Below are 23,713 nucleotides of genomic sequence, written 5' to 3' on the forward strand. Positions count from 1 at the left end.
AGAACCGCTCGGCCACCGCGGCCGGCGTTCTTTGTTCTCGATATTATTAATACTGAGTGAATATAGTTCTTGTTTAATGTTGTTCTTACAAAAGTGTGTGCAGGATATCTGCATACAGTATAGTTTACTATGAGGTGTCACTGAACTGCTTGAGGAGTTCAGTTTAACAATGATCTTGCAGTTACGAATTTACGGTCTAGCTTCAGACTGATGGAAGAATATTTTCTCTGAAAACTTCCTTGCTTGTGCCAGTAACGCAATTTCAGTATTGGTTAACATGACGTTATGTACGCCAGAGCTGGCTGTTCACTGAAGTGGCAAAGTAGTGGGACAGCGATATGCACATATACAGGCACATATACAGATGTCGGTAGTGTCGCGTACACAAGGTAAAAAAAGGCAGTGCATTGATGGAACTGTCATTTGAACTCAGGTGAATCATGTGAAAAGACTAACTGGCTAACCGGCCACTGACCTCCTTCTTCTGTGCTGGATGCCCACGCATTGCCCGAACTCTTACGGGACTCGGTAGATTGTCTGCCGCGAGTAATGAGTGTAATTGGCAGGAACACTACGAATGTAGTGTGTGGACATCAAGTTGGGAATGTGGGTCTCACGGGAAGCGTGCAGGGGATAAATCACTGCAGTCGCACTATCCTCTGTGCCCTCGGTGGCTCAGATGGATAGAGCGTCTGCCACGTAAGCAGGAGATCCCGGGTTCGAGTTCCGGCGGGGGCACACGTTTTCAAGTGTCCCCGTTGAAGTATATCAACCCCTGTCGACAGCTTTGGGTCTCGATTTAATAATCATTTCATGTGAAAACGCTTCAGTTGTGAATGTGACCGCATGTCGTGAATTAGCAGACTTAGAACGCGGAATGGTAGTTGGAGCTAGACGCATGGGACATTCCATTGCAGAAGTCGTTAGGAAATTCGATATTCCAAGATCCAGAGGTTCAGTAGTGCGCCGAGAATACCAAATTTCAGGTATTGCTTCTCACTACGGACAACACAGTGGCCGACGGCCTTCACGTAACGATCGAGAGCAGCGGCGTTATCATACAGTTGTCAGTGCTAACAGGCAAGCGATACTGTGAAATACTGCAGAAATCAGTGTGGGACGTACGACGGACGTATCCGTTAGGGCATTGTGGCGAATTTGGCGTTGTGGATTATGACAGCGACGACCGACGCGAGTGCCTTTCCTAACAGCACGACATCGCCAGCATTACCTCTCCTGGGCCCTGACCAAATCGGTTGGATTCTAGACGACAGGAAAACAGAGCCGTGGCTAGATGAGTCTCGATTTCAGTTAATAAGAGCTGCTGGTAGGGTTCGGGTGTCGAGCAGAGTAAACGAAACCTTAGGCCCAAGTTGTCAACAAGACACTGTGCAAGCTGGTAGTGGCTCCATAATGGTGTGGGCTGTGTTTACATGGAATGCACTGGCTCGTCTTGTCTAATTGAACGTATTGGAGACCCTATGCAGCCATTTATGGACTTCATGTTCCCAAACAACGATGGAATTTTTATGATGACAATGCACGATGTCACCGGGCCACAATTGTTCACGCATGGTTTGAAGAACTTTCTGAGCAAATAATTTGGCCACCCAGATCGCCCCACATGAATCGATGAGAACATTTATGGGACGTAATCGACAGGTCTTTTTGAGCACAAAATCCTGCACCAGCAAAAATTTCGCAATTATTTACTGCTCCAGAGAGAGCATTGCTCAATATTTTTGCAGGGAATTTCCAACGACTTGTTGAGTCCATACCACATCGAGTTGGTGCGCTACGCCAGGCACAAGGAAGTCCGACACCACCTTAGGAGGTGTCCCATCACTTTTGTTAATATCCTTTACTTACAGTAAAGTGCAAAGATATTAAATTCGGAAGCCTTACAAAAATTTGTGTCTCTTACCTTGGACTGGCGACCAGTCATTTTATATTGAGATTGGTAAAAATATATCCTGAGTTTATGTGTTGCTTACGCTTTACTACTGCCGACGATCTTTATTTTTTCTATACCATTGACTTATTAGCTTCATCTTCAGGTAAAATCATTTTTAGATTTTAACACCGCCAAGTAAAACGGCCAGAATAAGAAGTATTACCAGTTCTGGGGACATTGAAATGTCTCCGGTTTAAGCCTTGCAAGGGTAAGATGCAATTTCCTAAGGAACTAGCAACTTTATTTTGTGATGTCGAAATATTCACTACTTTCGTTGGAAGCCAGGGTTAAGCGAATTTATTTTCCCAAATAAATCTTCATGGTGCTGCACTTTGGAAATAAAAACAGTATTCGTTATTTTGACTCGGTTGGCGAACTGTCGACTGACAAGCGAAAGAATAGGCGACAAGCGGTGCAATAACCCGGTACAACCACTGTGTATACCAATAGCAGTTCTCCATGCCCTTGCAGTAAGCACTGGTCATCGCTGACGGCTCACGAATTTCAAATACCATTGTGCGTAGATCTGTTTCACAAGTTATCGCTTCCAGTGAACCGTATCCGCCGGCCGGAGTGGCCGTGCGGTTCTAGGCGCTACAGTCTGGAGCCGAGCGACCGCTCCGGTCGCAGGTTCGAATCCTGCCTCGGGCATGGATGTGTGTGATGTCCTTAGGTTAGTTAGGTTTAATTAGTTCTAGGTTCTAGGCGACTGATGACCTCAAAGTTAAGTCACATAGTGCTCAGAGCCATTTTGAACCGTGTCCCATGCTGCTGTTAGAATTTGCGCTCCGCCATGTTCGCGCTCTCGCTTTCCATCTCTCGCAGTGCTCTCTCAAATCTCTCTGTCTCCTCACTCCTCTAAGCCCCGTAGCTCCCTTCTAAATATCAGAAGATAATAATTTGGTAACCTTTTCTCGATTGCATTGTTCGTTAATTGATGAGATCTGCATCAGTACAAGTGCACTGTTTCCCTCTGATTTCATTACGAAATACTTATTTGCTATATTGGCTACGTACAAACCTTTGATATGCACAGAGGTGGTTTAAAGTCGCACTGTACCCGTAGATCTGATGAACTGCAGGGCGCCAATTCAGCAATAAGTGCTCGTATACATTACTGAAACACACACACACACAAAACACCTACAAATAATTAATGTAGAGTAAAGAAATTTCGGGATTAACTTTGCCTAGATAATATATTTAAATGATTAACATTGCAAGACCAGAGGTTAATGTAAGCGCGAGATACGCCATTGCAAATATGAAATGCTGGTTTCTTAATAACCGGTGTCAACAGCCAGAATGTTGAATGCAAGCATGCAAACGTGCGTACGTTGTGTTGTAGAGGTACCGGATGTCAGTTTGCGGGATGGACTTCCATGCCTGTTGCGCTTCGTCGGTGAATACATGGACGAAAATGGTTCAAATGGCTCTGAGCACTATGGGACTTAACATCTGAGGTCATCAGTCCCCTAGAACTTAGAACTACTTAAACCTAACTAACCTAATGACATCACACACATCCCTGCCCGAGGCAGGATTCGAACCTGCGACCGTAGCGGTCGCGAGGTTCCAGACTGAAGCGCTTAGAGCCGCTCGGCCACAACGGCCGGCCTGAATGCAGGTACGGTTAATGCTGTTTGTGTTGTCGTCCGATGACGTCCCCCTACGTGCTCGACTGGAGACAGATCTGGTGATCTAACAGGCCAAGGCAACTTGATGACACTCTGCAGAGCACGTTTGGTTACAACAACGGTATGTAGGTGAGCGTTATCCTGTTGGAAAACAATCTCTACAATGCTGTTTGTGAACCGCAGCTGGCTGGCTCTGAGCACTATGGGACTTAACATCTATGGTCATCAGTCCCCTAGAACTTAGAACTACTTAAACCTAACTAACCTATGGACAGCACACAACACCCAGCCATCACGAGGCAGAGAAAATCCCTGACCCCGCCGGGAATCGAACCCGGTAACCCGGGCGTGGGAAGCGAGAACGCTACCGCACGACCACGAGCTTGAACCGCAGCGCAACAGGTCGAATCACCAGACTGGTGTACAGTTTTGGTTAGGGTTTGTGGGGTAACCAAGAGAGTACTCCTGCTGTCATACGAAATCACACCCCAAACAGTAACTCCAGGTGTAGGTCCGATGCGTCAAATTTTTCTGTAGTATTACAGAAGGAACATCCAGCTTCTCGTAGCCCTCTTACACGGCCTCTTTAAAACTTAGTGAGGCGTTGATACTGGTGACTTCATCGCCTGAAAGGCATCGTTGATTAATATCAACTGACCGCGTTTAGTTTCGAAGGTAAGTAACGCTGACGATCGATACAGCGTGTGTTTAAAGAAACCTGGTTTGCTTCCTCATGGAAGCGCTTCTAGCGCCATTCTTATGCGACGGCGCGAAATTGGAATAGACGTCATATTTCAGATGTAGAAACATGCCTACCAACTTTCACTTATGTCACAACTCCTTCGTGGAGATGTGATTTTTTCCCGTCAGAGGATTTTTTAAACTCTCATTTTAATCCCATATACACTGCATGTCATAAAAAGTTTTCCCGTCAGAGGATTTTTTAAACTCTCATTTTAATCCCATATACACTGCATGTCATAAAAAGTGGAGCACCCACAAGACATGTTCGAATGTCAATTTAACTCCATACCCATACGCATCGTCGGCAACTACGTAAATGATTAGAATTACTAGTGGTGTTCCGTGTTTTGAATTGTTTCCAGGTCTGGTAGGGCGTGTAAGGGGAGTGAACAGCGTCCGACGTTGAGTGATTGCTGAAGTACACGGAGATGCTACGTATTCGTGTGAGACAGTGTCATCAGGGAATTGGAAAGAGGGCTGATTGTGAGTCTCAGTTTGGCCAGCTGGTTGAGCGGTGCAATATTCTGTTATGTGGGACATTCGATGTTGGATTGCATGGCAACGTGAGGACAGGGAGGACAGGCGTACTTGTCATCAACGATCCGGTTGATCACGTCTGACACCACAATTTTAGATCACCATATTATGCGCCAAGCACATCATAACTCCTGCACCTCTGCCTGTGCCATCCGAGAACCAGTAATGGACTCCCTGCAACATCCTGTTTCATCCTGCGCATCTGGTCAGAGACTAGCAGCAGACAGACTATGGAATTACCGTCCCAAGCGTAGACCTATGTTAACTAGTGGCTGCGTTGGGAGTGGTGCTGTGGTCAGGAAACGCACACTACTGATGATGGTGTTGCATTGTGTTTAATGATGAAACGTGATTCTGCACTGCCCTGGATGACCATCGTTGAAAAGTACAGCGGCGACATGGGGAGAGCTCCCATTCTCCCAACGTCCTGGAAAGGCGCCGCAGCATTGCTGCTGCCGTCAGGGTGTGGGGAGCCGTCAGATACACTCCTGGAAATTGAAATAAGAACACCGTGAATTCATTGTCCCAGGAAGGGGAAACTTTATTGACACATTCCTGGGGTCAGATACATCACATGATCACACTGACAGAACCACAGGCACATAGACACAGGCAACAGAGCATGCACAATGTCGGCACTAGTACAGTGTATATCCACCTTTCGCAGCAATGCAGGCTGCTATTCTCCCATGGAGACGATCGTAGAGATGCTGGATGTAGTCCTGTGGAACGGCTTGCCATGCCATTTCCACCTGGCGCCTCAGTTGGACCAGCATTCGTGCTGGACGTGCAGACCGCGTGAGACGACGCTTCATCCAGTCCCAAACATGCTCAATGGGGGACAGATCCGGAGATCTTGCTGGCCAGGGTAGTTGACTTACACCTTCTAGAGCACGTTGGGTGGCACGGGATACATGCGGACGTGCATTGTCCTGTTGGAACAGCAAGTTCCCTTGCCGGTCTAGGAATGGTAGAACGATGGGTTCGATGACGGTTTGGATGTACCGTGCACTATTCAGTGTCCCCTCGACGATCACCAGTGGTGTACGGCCAGTGTAGGAGATCGCTCCCCACACCATGAGGCCGGGTGTTGGCCCTGTGTGCCTCGGTCGTATGCAGTCCTGATTGTGGCGCTCACCTGCACGGCGCCAAACACGCGTACGACCATCATTGGCACCAAGGCAGAAGCGACTCTCATCGCTGAAGACGACACGTCTCCATTCGTCCCTCCATTCACGCCTGTCGCGACACCACTGGAGGCGGGCTGCACGATGTTGGGGCGTGAGCGGAAGACGGCCTAACGGTGTGCGGGACCGTAGCCCAGCTTCATGGAGACGGTTGCGAATGGTCCTCGCCGATACCCCAGGAGCAACAGTGTCCCTAATTTGCTGGGAAGTGGCGGTGCGGTCCCCTACGGCACTGCGTAGGATCCTACGGTCTTGGCGTGCATCCGTGCGTCGCTGCGGTCCGGTCCCAGGTCGACGGGCACGTGCACCTTCCGCCGACCACTGGCGACAACATCGATGTACTGTGGAGACCTCACGCCCCACGTGTTGAGCAATTCGGCGGTACGTCCACCCGGCCTCCCGCATGCCCACTATACGCCCTCGCTCAAAGTCCGTCAACTGCACATACGGTTCACGTCCACGCTGTCGCGGCATGCTACCAGTGTTAAAGACTGCGATGGAGCTCCGTATGCCACGGCAAACTGGCTGACACTGACGGCGGCGGTGCACAAATGCTGCGCAGCTAGCGCCATTCGACGGCCAACACCGCGGTTCCTGGTGTGTCCGCTGTGCCGTGCGTGTGATCATTGCTTGTACAGCCCTCTCGCAGTGTCCGGAGCAAGTATGGTGGGTCTGACACACCGGTGTCAATGTGTTCTTTTTTCCATTTCCAGGAGTGTATTTCAGATCACGACTGGTAGTGAATGAGGTAACTCTCTCCACCATGGGCATCCTACGTCCTCATGTGTTACCTCTCGTGTGACTTTTTTATTTTATTTTATTTACACGTCTATTTCCGTAGGACTAAATTGAGGAGCAAATCTCCAAGGTTACGGAACGTGCCTGTACATGAAATTACAGCAATACAAATCTTTATGAACCCAAAAAATGTCAAGCTACTAGTTTAAGTAAACGCAATCAGCAACATAACATAAGAATCAGTTAATTTTTCAAGGAACTCCTCAAGATAATAGAAGGAATGACACATGAGGTAACTCTTCAGTTTCGATTTGAAAGCGCGTGGATTACTGCTAAGATTTTTGAATTCTTGTGGTAGCTTATTGAAAATGGATGCAGCAGTATACTGCACACATTTCTGCACAAGAGTTAAGGAAGTCCGATCCAAATGCAGTTTGATTTCTGCCGGGTATTAACTGAGTGAAAGCTGCTTATGCTCGGGAATAAGCTAATATTGTTAACAAGAAATGACAGTAAGGAAAATGTATATTGAGGGGGCCAATGTCAAAATACCCAGACTAGTGAACAGGGGTCGACAAGAGGTTCGTGCACTTACACCACTTATTGCCCGAACTGTCCGTTTCGGAGCCAAAAAATATCCTTTTAGGATGGGAAGAGCTACACCAAACTATAATACCGTACCACATAAGCGAATGAAAATAAGCAAAGTGTCGAACGATGACTCACTTCAGATACCCTTCGAATAGTAAAAAGTCTTTGAAGAAAATCCTGAACGTGAGCCTTCCATGACAGTTTACTATCTATCTGAACACCTATAAATTTGAACTGTTTAGTTTCATTAATCATATGCCCAGTCTGTGAAATGAAAACGTCGGATTTTGTTGAATTGTTTGTCAGAAACTGTAAAAACCAAGTCTTATTGTGATTTAGCGGTAGTTTGTTTTCTACAATCCATGAACTTATGTCATGAACTGCACTATTTGAAACCTAGCCAATGTTGCACATAACATCCTTTACCACCAAGCTAGTGTCATCAGCAAACAGAAATATTTTACAGTTAGTCGTAATACTAGAGGGCATATCATTTATATAAATAAGGAACAGGAGTGGCCCCAACAGTGATCCCTGGGGCATCCCCCCCCGCTGGACCATACCCCACTCAGGCTCCACATCACAGCCATTCTCTACATGAGACTAACTGTTGCTAAAGTAAGAGGTGAACCAATTGTGAGCTACTCCCTGTATTCCGTAATGGTCCAACTTCTGGAGCAACATTTTGTGATCAACACAATCAAATGCCTTAGTTAAATAAAAAAATATGCCCAGCGTTCGAAACCTTTTGTTTAACCCATCCAATACCTCACAGAGGAAAGAGAATATAGAACTTTCAGTTGTTAAGCGGCTTCTGAAGCCGAACTGGACATTTCTACATCTACATCTACATACATACTTCGCAATCCACCATACGGTGCGTGGCGGAGGGTACCTCGTACCACAACTAGCATCTTCTCTCCCTGTTCCACTCCCAAACAGAACGAGGGAAAAATGACTGCCTATATGCCTCTGTACGAGCTCTAATCTCTCTTATCTTTGTGGTCTTTCCACGAAATGTAAGTTGGCGGCAGTAAAACTGTACTGCAGTCAGCCTCAAATGCTGGTTCTCTAAATTTCCGCAGTAGCGATTCACGAAAAGAACGCCTCCTTTCCTCTAGGGACTCCCACCCGAGTTCCTGAAGCATTTCCGTAACACTCTCGTGATGATCAAACCTACCAGTAACAAATCTAGCAGCCCGCCTCTGAATTGCTTCTATGTCCTCCCTCAATCCGACCTGATATGGATCCCAAACGCTCGAGCAGTACTCAAGAATAGGTCGTATTAGTGTTTTATAAACGGTCTCCTTTACAGATGAACCACATCTTCCCAAAATTCTACCAATGAACCGAAGACGACTATCCGCCTTACCCATAACTGCCATTACATGCTTGTCCCACTTCATATCTCTCTGCAATGTTACGCCCAAATATTTAATCGACGTGACTGTTGTCAAGCGCTACACTACTAATGGAGTATTCAAACATTACGGAATTCTTTTTCCTATTCATCTGCATTAATTTACATTTATCTATATTTAGAGTTATCTGCCATTCTTTACACCAATCACAAATCCTGTCCAAGTCATCTTGTATCCTCCTATTGTCACTCAACGACGACACCTTCCCGTACACCACAGCATCATCAGCAAACAGCCGCACATTGCTATCCACCCTATCCAAAAGATAATTTACGTAGCTAGAAAACAACAGCGGACCTACCACACTTCCCTGGGGCACTCCAGATGGTACCCTCACCTCCCATGAACACTCACCATCGAGGACAACGTACTGGGTTCTATTACTTAAGAAGTCTATCGTATGATTTAAAATGATCAATTATCCTTAAATACACAGCCTTTTCAATAACTTTAGCAAACACGGATGGCAAAGAAACAGGTCTAAAGTTGTCTACATTATCCCTTTCTCCCTTTTTATATAGCGGCTTTACTACTGAGTATTTTATTCGTTCAGGAAACTGACCACTCCTAAAGAAAAAATTACAAATATGGCTAAATACAGGGCTAACATGTGTAGCACAGTACTTTAATATTTTGCTAGGCACTCCATCATCTCCATGACAGTCCTTAGTCTCAATGATTTAATTATTGACACAGTCTCTCCCTTGTCTGTATCACACAGGAGTATTTCAGGTATCAATCTCGGAAAGCCATTTGCCCAGAGCGTTATATGATTCCCTGTAGAAGCTATTTATTTAATTCACCAGCAATGCTCAAAAAATTATTTTTAAATACTGTACATATATCTGATTTATCAGTAACAGAAATATTTTTACTGCTAACTGACTTTGTATCGTCGACCTTGTGCTGTTGACCAGACACTACCTTCATAACTGACCATACGGTTTTAGCTATTCTATTTGCATACCGTGTACGCTTTGCCTTCATAATAACATTTTTAAGCACCTTACAATACTGTTTGTAATGGGCTACTGCAGCTTGATTGTGACTACTTCTGACATCTTGATATAATTCTGCATGATATCCTTATCCCACTAGTCAGCCACCCGGGCTGCCTATTACTGCTAGTACCCCGTTTAGAACGTACTAATGGAAAGTAACTCTTAAAGAGCATGAGAAATGTGTTAAGAAATGCATTATATTTGCCACCTATGTTATCGGCACTTTGAACATCCTGCCACTGCTGTTCCTTAACGAGGTTTAAAAAACTCTATTGCCGTTGGCTTAGCATTCCCTCATAGTTTGTAATTATATGTGACATTCGTTGGTGTACACAAGTCTATTAGTGTTAAAATTTTTGCATCATGGTCCGAAAGGCCATTCAGTCTTTTACTAATAGAATGCTCATTTAGTAAAGAAGAATGAATAAAAGTATTGTCTATGGCTAGGCTACTGTTCTCCTGCACCCTACACGGAAAAAACAATCTGCATCATAAAGTATGAGTTTAGGAGATCTACCAACATTCTTTTTCTTGAACAATCACATACAAAATTAATATGGAAGTCACGACACGTAACTAATTCTTGGTACTTCCTATAAAGTGAACCAAGAACCCTCTCTAGCTTGAGCAGAAATGCTCTGAAGTCAGAGATATGGGACCTATAAACAACAACAATTAGAAGTTTAGTTTCACTAAATTCAACTGCCGCTGCACAACATTCAAATATCTGTTCAGTGCAGTACCGTGATACGTCTGTGTACTCAAATGGAATACTGTTTTTTACGTACATAGCCACTCCCCCACTCCGCAAGGAACTCCTTGAAAAACAGCCAGCTAATCCGTATCCTGGTAAAGGAAGCCTCTGAATTGTCAAATTATTTAGCGGTGCTCCGATATACCAATAATGTCAGAGTCAACATCTATAATCAGTTCACTAACTTTATTTCTAATAACTCTTATATTTTGACGAAATACGCTAATTACTTCCCTACCTGGCCTTATCTGAAGGTGATTCCTTACTTAGAGGGTCTTCCTTTAATCAAGTATACCTATCATTTGACTTCAATCTAAAATCGGTGCAGCTCTAACACCAACTACTATAGGATTTTTTCCATGAGTGATCCCACCGCCACCCACCAGATTGTCACCTATAAATTTTTCCAGCCTCCCCTTCTCATACCCATTGTGGTGCAGGCCATGCCTAGTGGAACGCGATCTATTCGTAGACTCAGCTGGCACCACTGCAATGTGACCCATGCCCTATGCCATCAGTGCCTCCTCCAGCCCCAAGTTAACACGCCTAATAGCCGCATTAAGATGAGGCCGATCATGACGCTGAAACAGCTGCACGAAATGCACATTATGCCATCAGTTTGAGCAGCTATCTTTACCAGGTCACCACCTACATCATATTCCTCGTCCCTATCAAGACTATTTCCCCGCTCCACCCACAATCACTACCTGATCCTCTTTCGTAAAATTCCTACATAGCACCCCTACGCTGTCAGTCGCCTGAGCCAACCCTGCACCAGGCTTCACAATGCTGGTGACCTGGTACTCACTCCCCAACACTTCCTGCAACTGCTGGCCCACACCTCTACCGTGTGAACTACCTAGCAGCAGAACCTTCTTCTTTCTGTTAGACTTTGCAACTGATCCAGGCCTCCTAACTGCTGAGGACTGCTGCATGTTTGCTACATCTACAGCTACAAGAGGCTCCTCTCCACTCGACTCTGACAGTTGGTCAAATCTATCGCATGTACGCAAAGTACAATCGTCTTAATATCTCCTCCTCCTAACTGCCTTCTTGCCAACTGTCAGTTCCCATTCCACGGCACCCTTCACCCTTCTCAAGCTATCTAGTTCCTCTTTGCGTGTTTTAACTGCACCTGAAGGGCACAGATCTTACGCTCCTGCTCCTCTGTCAACTTATTTCTACTACAGATTCTGCATTCCCTGGAGAGGGTCTCACAAGAATGCCCACTGACTTCCCCACTGCATTCCGCCCCAACAAAAATACTTTGAAAAATCTCACACCGTAACCCACTACACGCAAACCTACGACAAAGCCCACACTTCTCACTCACGGTAAAATTTTATGGTTACTGAAAACCACAACTGATACCAGTACAAACAAAGCTTCACACAATTTTATAGCTATAGCCAAAAATTCAAGCGGCCACTGGAACGCTCAACGAAGTCAAAACAGTGTGTGAAAATCTTACTGGAGTATTTCACTAGAAACAATAAGAAACATGAGCTGAAATCTACCGCACGAAATTTACTAAACGACTTCAACGCACAGGAACAGGAGCGAACGTTTCCAAAAGTTTATTAAACAGTTATTTCGCCACAAACAGCACGAGACACCGTTGAAAGCTACTAAATTTAATAACTGTTTAACAGTGTACAAACAACTTTGTCAGAACTTAAGAATCGCTACAGCTTCAACTGCGCGTAGCGAAATGTAAACATTCTGCTAATATTTGGATGAATGATTGAAAACTACTTCATTTAATATTCAAATGCAATGAACAGACAACTTGGACAGTACTTAGCTTTATAACTTCTACACCTGCAACAGTATAGTGGTTCCATTTTTCAGCAGAACAATACTTGTACACACGTGTGACGTGTCTCCAAGAACAGTCTGAGTCTAGCCGAGCTACTCCTGTGGCCAGGAAGATCCCCAGATCCATCCCCGATAGAGAATTTGTGGAACCAGCTCGGACATCATGTCCGTTCCAGTGCCAGTATCGAAGATATCAGGACCAATTAAAATAGTTAAGGGCCACCTTTCCTCAGGAGAGAATGCAATGACTTTATAACACTCTTCCACACTGAATCAGTGCAAAGGGAGTACAAAGTCATACAGGTAAGTCGGATCGTACTGCCAAGTCTGATTTTGGAAACACTGAAATAACATGATATGCTCTCTGAACGTGTGAAGCTTAGTTTCTTTTTCTGCTCCCCTTCTGGGTGCGACACATTTTTGCCAGGCAGTGTATTATGTGAAGATTTCAAACAAAATTTTATTTCAGTAATTTAAGCGTTAACAGATGCTGTGTGTTATACCGGAGCCAAGGTAGCCCCTGAGGACCGGTAATAATATTGAGACTTGGTAATGGCGGCCAGAGGAGAAGTGACAACTCATCCTCATGCTGACAAAAACAGTCCCGGACGCTGCGAGCTGTGTTAACAGGAGCCTTGTCTTGGAACACAGTATCAGTACTGGGGGGCAAACATTGTACCATCAGATGGACCTCATGCAATAACACGATGATGATTATGAGGTCCCATACTCCGTGGAGCACAGGGGACGATGCAGGAAACCCACACCGCCGTACGAGGCAAGGTCCTAGCGGAGGTGGTTTGCCATTGCCTTCCTCCGACCGTAATGAGGATGAATGATGATGATGAAGACGACACAGCAACACCCAGTCATCTCGAGTCAGGGAAAATCCCTGACCCCGCCGGGAATCGAATCCCGGACCGCGCGCGCGAGGAGCGCGAACGCTACAAGACCACGAGTTGCGGGCAATAACACGACATGGCTACCCAATCGTCACCGAACCCTCGCCGTGTTTCACTCTTTGGAAGTAATGCTGGCCAGAAGTTGGAAGCAGTAAACAGTATGCAACAAGACTGATCTGACCAAATGACTTTCTTCCATTGCCCCCTAGCCCCGGTATTATGGCTTCGGTATCACGTTTTCCTGTTATTGGCATTTACATCACTGATGAATGGTTTTGGAATACCAGCTCGCTCTACAGTTCCCAGCTTAAGGAGCTCCCTTCGCGTTGTTTTGGTGCTGACAGGGATCGTGTTGTGACATTCAGTTCTGCAGTGGCTTTTGCAGATGTCGTCCTCTTATTTTTCGTCACAATCCTGTCCAGTGACCATCTGTTACGGTCATTCAACACACACTTCCGTGAGCACTGTGACTTAGCGGATGATGTGTTTCCTCTTTCCCTGTATGCGGCATAAACATTCGATACGGTGCTCCTTGAAATACCGAACACTTCGGCTACCTTTGTTACGGAAGCACCCACCATACACGGGCACCGACAGTGTGTCCACGTTCGAAGTCATTTAGCTCCGACATTGTGCACTCATAACTGCTACGCAGCTACACAGGACACTGTTCTGACCGGTTCCACGGTAGTGAGGGCATTGCAAAAAATGGTTCAAATGGCTCTGAGCACTATGGGACTCAACTGCTGAGGTCATTAGTCCCCTACAACTTAGAACTAGTTAAACCTAACTAACCTAAGGACATCACAAACATCCATGCCCGAGGCAGGATTCGAACCTGCGACCGTAGCGGTCTTGCGGTTCCAGACTGCAGCGCCTTTAACCGCACGGCCACTTCGGCCGGCGAGGGCATTGCACTGGCGTGTTAGGTAGCCACATAGAACAGCGCAATCTGCAGGCTTGGCTAGCATCGGCATTTATGTTCAAATATGCATTTCGCGTGGTGTTTCCATATTTTTGACCAAACCCTGTGTCTCACTGTGCTTCATGCATGCTGAAAGAATACAAAAAATCACGTCTACGAGGGATGGTCATAGAGTTAAATTTTTAAAAATTTTTGTGCGGTCACAGAGACGTGTAGACAATTCAGGTATGCAGAGACATCGCCTCACAACAGCAGCTTACCTAGCATCTAGAGTAGCCAAAACAAAATGTCAGGTTCGAATCCTGCCTCGGGCATGGATGTGTGTGATGTCTTTAGGTTAGTTAGGTTTAAGTAGTTCTAAATTCTAGGGGACTAATGACCTCAGATGTTAAGTCCCATAGTGCTCAGAGCCATTTGAACCATTTTGAACAAAATGTCACAGTCCAATGATAATGCGAAGTATTGTGTGGTAACTCATTTCTGCAACAATCCTTGCTAAGCCAGAATTGCACAAAAAATTATGTTGAGTGAATAACTAGCATTTGTCCAGGCTACAATAAATTTTTGAATCTTTTGCTAAATTTAGTTCTTGGGTCGCACTACTTCAAATCATCGAATCAGGTATGTAAGAATGACCCCTATTAGATAAACTTCTGCGGACGTCCATGTATATTAACCCTGTGGTGCAGCTGTCCACTGCAGTGACAACTGTCAATGTCGCTGCAGTGGATACTTCCCCTCCTGGTCCTGTGCCCTGCGTGCATTTGCAGCCTCAGGACTGATTAAAAACGCCAAAGAACTGACATCAACAGCTGTCCAAAACAGTAATTTTTTTTTATTTGGATCAGTCTATGCAGCTGTCAACTGCAATATTTTTTTATTTGCATTGGCCTCTGTGGACTGCATTAATTTTAGTCCTTTCTATCTTCTCTTCTTTTCCACAATTCTTTCATAACTTCAAAGTGTTGTTCTCTTCTTTCTTCAGTCCAGGTAGAACTAATTTTCTTGATGGGCTTTTCCCGCGTGGGATTAGCCGAGCGGTATAAGGCGCTGCAGTCATGGACTGTGCGGCTAATCCCGACGGAGGTTCGAGTCCTCCCTCGGGCATGGGTGTGTGTGTTTGCCTTAGGATAATTTAGGTTAAGTAGTGCGTAAGCTTAGGGACTGATGACCTTAGCAGTTAAGTCCAATAAGATTTCACACACATTTGAAAATTTTTGGGCTTTTCCTGGAAACTCGGATATTTTTTTAATGTTTCTTAGTATGATACAGGTACTTGGATATACTCTTGAGTAATGTTGAGTCCTTCCCTGTCCTTTCTGGTTTCTTTAGGGAACGAACTAACCATTTTTCATATTTCAAAATAATTACACAATTTCCTCGTGAGTCTGTTAGGGTTCAACTTCTTTTATATGGCCATCAGAAGTCATTCTTCTCTTCCTTATTATACAGATAATTATTTCAATATGTATGTATAGTTCAATGTCATAACGTCTTCTATATTCTTCTACAGTTATATTTACTCTAAGAGTAGATCTGCCGTTAAATTAAGCTCATCCAGTATCATTATTTAATGAAATAACTATATAATTTTATTATTATTAACCTGATAGAGCCTGTATCATTCTGAAAGTGACTTCTACGTTTAATTAATTAGTTTTTTGGGACATTTCAGACTCAGATTCAGCTGAGATATACATTATCATTTAATTAAGTAAATAAATTTAACTGTCGACGAAACTTGCCTAGTAACTACAACACAAGGCGATAAATTAAGGTTTATCCCATCTTTGTTAACAGTGAAGCAACCTTCCCAATCGGATGCTTCACCTTTTCGGTTTTGTTTCTGCCGTCATTATTATTTATGATGTTAAAATCTGTATTAATATTTGAGTATGATATGAAACGAAAAGCTTTATATGTGTGTAAGCCAAGTCTTATGTAAGATAAGGTTAGATAAATTAATAAGGTATACATTCTCTGTAATTGTGCCCATCTGTGTGGTGCTGCATAGCAGCCATACTAGACACTAATTGCTCTTCCGCAAAGTGAAATCGATCCAGTGGAGCCGCAGGCGCTTCCGGAAGGTATAATTGGATCGAGTGGTGCCGACGTTTCCGTGCACTGTGATTAACGGGCAGCAGCTCCGAGTTATAGGATGCCGCTTTTGCCGATCGACCGTTTTGGGCAGCGTACTGAAGTGAAAGAACCCTCTGCTACGGAAGTTAAAAAGAATAGTGTAACATGTGCACGACATCAAACGAGTTATTTAAAAGTGATTTTCCTCGCCTAGGGAAAAATCACAACAAAGACAATAACACGGCTACTAATAAAGCAGTTAACATGACAGTTGAGTAGCTTGTCACGATCATACAGTGAAAAACAGTCGTATGCAATTCAGTGGCGCTGCATTCTGAATGCGTCGTCTGGGCAGAGAAGACAACTGCTTACCTGGAGTAAAAGTCTATGAGGAGTTGTTGCTATAAATGTGAGAGAAGAAAGCTCGATCAAATGTCCTTGAGACATCAGTGACTGGACGGAATGTGATTGAAGACGTGTGGCTGACAGAAAACAGGTAAAGCTAGGGGTGAAAGAGTAAGGCGGATAGAATTACCTTTTTGAAACGATCTCAAAACCATCAAAGGCCAGTGTCAGTGAACCATCTGATTTGGTGTAATCTTCGCTGAGCTCACCTGACTGAAGCAAAAATGTTTGGATTCTACTTAGTTACGCGAACGTTTTAATGACTTTATGCTGTTTAACGATTTTATGGTTTCCTAATTTTTATCCAGAGCCACTCATAACATGACCATCTGATGTCAAAAAAGTGAACCACACTGTAAAACCATGATACATGACATAGTGGATCTCGAGTTCTGCCTGTACTTTTTTATCTCAACGAACCGTCGTCTTATAGTATGTTGCCATGACAGACATTTACCTCTATACATATATATGAAGGGCTTATTTCATTAGTGGTACAAGTCCATTTTTGTTCACTCTGAGGTACAGAGTCTTAAAGTTAAATGAGCGCTGAAAAATCTGCAGTTGAGATACCAGAAATATTCAAGCATATGGCTTCTTGCTAGAGATGAACCTTTCTTTCTGTTTGTTTGGACCATTAACGTCAGAAGCATTATAGACAGAAAAGTGGAGGTAATACACTTGTACCACTATTGAAATAAGCCTTTCATATATCAACAAGTGTCAGCATGCGAATCGTTCAAAGAAACATCATGCTTATGCGCTTCCGGAGCCGAAGGCCCACTCGTGTACCCTTCATGACTGCACTACACAAAACTTTGCTCCTCGCCTCGGCTCGTCAACACCAACAATGGATTGTTGATGACTGGAAACATGTTGCCTGGTCTGACGAGTTTTGTTTCCAATTGTATCGAGCGGATGGACGTGTTCGGGTAGGTATAGAGAGAACCACATGAATCCATGGACCTTGTGTGTCAACAGGGGACTGTTCAAGCTGGTGGAAGCTCTGTAATGGTGTGGGGCGTGTGCAGTTGGAGTGATGTGGGACCCCTGATACGTCTAGATACGACTCTGACGTATGTAAGCATCCTTCCTGATCACCTGCATCCATTCATGTCCATTGTGCATTCCGATGGACTTGGGCAATTCCAGCAGGACAATCCGACACCCCACACGTCTATAATTGCTACAGAGTGGCTCCAGGAACATTCTTCTGAGTTTGAACACTTCCGCTGGCGTCCCCAGGCGTGAACATTATTGAGAATATCTGGAATGCCTTGCAACGTGTTGTTCAGAAGAGATCTCCACCCCCTCGTACTCTTATGGATTGATGGACAGCCCTGCAGGATTCGTGATGTCAGTTCCCTGCAGCACTACTTCAGACATTAATCAGTCCATGTCAGGTCGTGTTACGGCACTTTTGCGTGCTCGCGGAGGCCGTATACGATATTAGGTAGGTATACCAGTTTCTTTGGCTCTTCAATATATGTAAGATGAAGAGTAAAATTTTGAATTGTGAAAATAGTTTTTTTTCGAACATTCTGTGATCTTTAAAAATATTTTCACGATATCCAATTTGAGAAGCTCTGTGTTGGGGTATGTGTGTAGGGCTTGTGGTGTGGACAGGTTTTTGGCTGATGAGCGAGCTGGAGAATGGCAAATTTGACGGCGCGTGACTGTTGCCTTCGATAAATACTGCAGATCACGCTCATCACTGCTAAAGCGGCCTAAGACGATCTGTTTTGGTCAGGAGGTCGAGCGGATTCGGTCAGGTCACACCGGGTCGTAGGGCTGTGTGTAGCTGTTTCGGCTCACAGATTTCTTGTCGGATCCTTCTCAGGTGGCCACGCCACGTAATCGCGCGCAGGCAGACTGCGTCAGACCATCTGTATCGCGGAATGTAAAAATCGCACCCAGTGAAAATCGCACCCAGCCACAAATCTGTGAAATTCGCACCCAGTTTTGCTGGAAGCTACCTCTCGAGGGCAAAGCCTACCTGCTCCCCCGGGAGTTGTCATCCATCGGAAACGATCCCTGTGCGGCACGGCCTACTTGCACACGGGAAGTCCTCGTCCACTCAAATGACTGACCGTTTGGCTAATCACTGTCAGTGTGAGTCTTTAATTGTCGCAGTGTTCAGCTCGTTCGCCTCGTATCTCTATGTGCTTTTACGTTCTATATGGAACTGTCAACAGACACCCATGGTAAACCATGTGCCCACCATGATGGTTACTCGTACATCGTAAAGAGAGCCAAAGCAGATGGGACCGTGATATGGCGCTCTTCGAAACATAGAACAACATATTGTCGAGGAATACTTAAAACCAAAGATTTTATCGTCCTTACTTCAAACGAGCATCAGTATGGGGCACCGGATGACGCTCGCTTAGAAGTAAAAAGAAAAACGTTGAATCAGGCGAAGAAAAGATCACGAGAGCAAGAGACTTAGACTTCTAAAATATATATCGAAGAGTTAGGCAACTTGCACAATCGAAGATATGATTTTGTTACCGGAATACCAGAACGGCAAGCAATGAAGGGTATGTTATACATTCACAGGGCCAAATCACACGGCAATCAGAAGGAGCTATAAACACGACAAGAAGTTGACCTTCAAGCACAGTTACTAACCATGAAAGACGGCAGCAGTTGTCTCTTAAGTGATGACAGCTTTGGAGATAGGATCATAGTTTTTAGCGGAACAGCAGGAAGAGAGGCTCTAAAGACGGAACAAGGCTTTTTTGTGTATGGGACTTTCAAATTCTGTAGCAACCAATTTTCACGAATATATAATATTCATGCAGACTTGGGAAGTTCAAAGTACGAAACAAACATCTATTGGGTGGCTTTTGCATTCTTACCAAACAAAAGAAAAGTAACATATATCTGGCTTTTCCGCAATGTTGTGGGTAATGTACCAGAATGAAAACCTAATAATGTCATCGCTGATTTCGAATCAGGTGTGATTTCTGCGCTGAAAATTGTGATCCCGTCGGTTCAAGTCCATGGCTGCCTTTTCAATACGAGGATATCTCTCTGGAGGAAAGTGCAGGACTTGGGACTTACTTGCGAATACAGAGAAAACGAATAATGCAAATTCGCATGTGTGCTGCTCTGGCGTTCCTTTGACCTGAAGATGTCTGCGATGGCTGGCTGGTGATACATTAACAAGCACCGGATATCGCCAAGCTTTCTCGGTTTTTCGGCTATTTTGTAGATAGATGGTTGGAAAATGACGAAAACCCGATCAGTCTTTGGAACTGCTACAGATGGCGCCATCGTACCACCAACGCTGTAGAAGGTAGGCACAACAGAATTAATAATCTTGTCGGAAAACCGAATCCTAAAATTAAAGACGTGATTGAGTGTATGAAGACAGAAGCAGAGAACTCGGCACGTGCATTAATAAGGTCAGAATTAAATATGGAAGGCAAACGAAAGAAAACAACTTATATGAAACTTGATGAAAGGCTGGAAAAAATAGTAGAAAAGTATGAAGAGGATGGTGGCATCAGGGCTTGTTTGAAAGCATTCTCCTATGTCCAAAAATTTGAATGAAGCCATATGTTAGTTTTAGACGATATACATGAAAAGAATGTACAATACGTAAATACTCAAAGTAACTTACAAATTTAAAAACAAAATATAAAATTCAAAAATTTAAGTACAAAAAATAAAACAAATACAAAAAACTGATTTTAAACAGTCTAAATGACAGTTTGCTCTTTCTATTTAACCAGTCCAAAGTCTGGTTAAATTGTAATGGGAGTCTGTTTATTACGAAAAATCCATAGACAGAGCATTATCACTTCCTATAAGAGACGACTTTTCACGTTTGGAGTTGCCCCGTAAGGGGCCTCCCGGCCAATGACGCCAAACGCTCATTTCCGTTTCCATTTCCATGTATGGAGTACCATGATTGACTGTTGTGTAGGTACGTGGTGAAAAACCCCCCGGATATGGTAAAGTTAGAATTTATTAAAAACAAAAAATGAAAAAGCGATCAACCATAAGTGTCAGCAAAGACATTAATTATGAATGCGAGGTAAGTTCCGGACAAATGAAAAAGACAATAATTCAATTTTCTTTGTACATGATTTTGTTTCTCACTCTCTCATATGTAGAAGTTCTGTTAAGATGTGCTGCTTGTAGTATGACGGGCTACGATTGTTTTGTGTCATACATATTTCGAAATAAGAGAAGACTTGATATCAGTATTAAGTATTTTTTGTTGAAGTGAAGTGGAACCAAGTAAGGAGGGTTTTCTTATTTTTGACAAGCATTTTTGAAGTCGGCTGCGTGCATCTACAATTGAAATGTAAGTGAGTAAGTCCGAATGGCCTAAATTCGTACAAGCATAATATTTCTAATAATGCAATTTTAATATACTTTAAATTAAATCTTTTTCTATTCATATATGCGTATTTTTGTTATTATTATAACACAACTGGCGATCTGAGTGCCACGACTCCAGGGCACCGGTTGGAAGTAGGTTTTGTTAACTATTGTTATAGTAAGAAATTTTTATGAGATTGTTATGAGTCATAAAAACTAATTGTCTGTATTTTCTGTTTACATGAATTGAATCACGACGAGGAGCAAGTAAAAAAAAGGAAAAATTGAGGAGAAAATTATGTATATGTAAAGGAGTAAGAATTGGATACAGGTTATATAAAATTTTCCATAGTAAGCTGTTTTGTTCGGCGCAGCAAAGGTAGGACGGCTACGCAAGTTGTTTGCATGGTTACGCTTGGTAGCGCCTCTTTTGATGTAGATAGAAACCTTTTCCTCATTATTCCCTTCCTTGAATTTTATAATGGAAAATTTACAGGAAAATTTTGAGTGTGATACGAATATTCAGTAAAACATAAAGAATTGTGACCAATACTTTGTGCATCATTATAGACGTAAAACAGGTTTTGACATCAAGTAAATTACAATTATCAAGTGTAATAACTAGGACATGAAATTTTAACATTTCTTGTGAAATTTTTATTTTTTTGTATATTCATACAGCACGGCAGAAATTATATGTCCACTGATGATAGCAATAGCGAAAACGCAATCAGCCAAGATGGCGTAGAATTGCGAGATCCAAGAATTGAAGTTAAGGCGCCATGCATGCCTACTGCAGAAATTTTAAGTTGATCAGAGAGGAGTGTCGCACGTGTCACAAATAATAGCGACGCTCCACAGCAGAATAATCTTGACAACACAATGTTTACAACTGACGAGACAATGTCCCGCATCTCCCAGAGCGATATACCGCTCATGAATGAAACATTGGAGAGCGATTCCAATATGAATTTTGACAACACGTTAGAAACACCACTTTGTCACAACACAAACATTAACTTGTAAAGTACAGCTGACGGTAACCACAGCAGTACAACTGACCCACTGCTATGTCAGTTATTATCTAACATTAACACGAAATTCGGCCGTATCTACACTAATTTCAGTGACATGAAACAAGATATGAGTACCAAAATTGATAATTTGACACAGAATCTGAACACCGTCATACAAGATCTAGATATAATGAAACAAGAACAAAAACAAGTATTCAAGGATTTGCAAGACACGGTCTCGCAGAAGTTTGATGACTTTCGCGCTTAAATCGACGAAAAATTGAATGATATGAACAAACTTGTAAAGCATGAAGTACTTTCTGAAGTTAACAGTAACATTACGGAGTTAAAACAGAAGGTAGATTCTTTTAACGACCATCATGCTCTGGAAGAGCAACAGATAAAGAATATCACAGGCGCAAACACAAATATTGAAGCCACACAAAACCAGTTGTGTTAGACAGTAAAAAACGTAACCACTGTCGTAACAAACTAAATAAAAACTATGAAGGTGTGCCTCTAGCTGTAGAAGAGCTTACTTTAAGGGTAGCAACATTAGAAGTTGACTCAGCAAGTGCTAAGAAGGAGGGAGAGAAGATCAATGAAAATCCGAGTGATATCATTAGCCATGCTGAAGCAGGTACGCTAGAAAAGGGTAATACCATTGTAGAGAAGTTAGTAACACATTGTAAGTTATACACAGATGTAGTAGAAGAGGCTATTCAAAGAAAAGAAAATGAAATAGTGAACAAGGAAAACATTAACCTACAAGCTGCGGAAAATAGGAACCTCAATCTTTCAGAAGAAAATATTACCGGATCACGAAATATGCATGTAAATAATACACAGACTACAGTGAACAGCCGGCTACTGTGGCCGAGCGGTTCTAGGCGCCTCAGTCCGGAACCGCGCGACTGCTGCGGTCGCAGGTTCGAATCCTGCCTCAGGCATGGATGTGTGTGATATCCTTAGGTTAGTTAGGTTTAAGTAGTTCTAAGTTCTAGGGGACTGATGACCTCAGATGTTAAGTCCCATAGTGCTCAGAGCCATTTGAACAGTGAACAAACCACAACTGACGGTTTTTATCCACATATTGTCAGAGTCCCACAGCCGGTACCAGTGACAGTTGTACAGTGCAAAATGTAAACATACCCATAACTTCAACACCTGAGCAATTACCAACAGAAATTACACGTAACTACAATAACCACATAAATACGACGGAAAATGCCACGTGTCTATCAACTGTTTTTGCAGACGAAGGCTTGCTAAGACATCGACAGTTTCCTACATTCACTAGCGAAGGTAAAAGAGTGAATCCAGTAGTAATTATCAGTGATTTTCGTCATGTATTTCCACGCAAATGGACAGAAGCATAGGCAATCAGATTTGTCGTGGGATATACGCAAGGTGACGTTCTTTTATGGGCAACTGAAGTGGTCGAAGATTGCAGCATTTATATCCCATTTGAACGAGCTTCCCTCGACAAATACTGGTCTGAGACAGTGCAAGAGAGACTCAGACACGAGGTTTTCATTCCGGCACCATTCAATGGCAAATACGGTATTTTACGTGGGTACTTTGAGAAATACCTGAGCAAGACAGGCTACTGGACGAACCCAATATCACAGGTAGAAGTGTTAAAAAGTTTGAAATGTCGTTTACCGTC

At 43.5% G+C, this 23,713-nt stretch overlaps 1 non-coding gene across 1 annotated transcript; it reads left to right on the plus strand.

Annotated features, from left to right (window-relative positions):
- Positions 1 to 663: 663 nt before the first annotated feature.
- Trnat-cgu (transfer RNA threonine (anticodon CGU)) lies at positions 664 to 738 on the plus strand. Its single transcript has one exon. It is a non-coding gene; the product is annotated as a tRNA-Thr (tRNA).
- The last annotated feature ends 22,975 nt before the right edge of the window (positions 739 to 23,713 follow it).

The sequence above is a fragment of the Schistocerca nitens genome, chromosome 2 (genome assembly GCF_023898315.1).
Source record: "Schistocerca nitens isolate TAMUIC-IGC-003100 chromosome 2, iqSchNite1.1, whole genome shotgun sequence".
Classification (NCBI taxonomy): Eukaryota; Metazoa; Arthropoda; class Insecta; order Orthoptera; family Acrididae; genus Schistocerca; species Schistocerca nitens.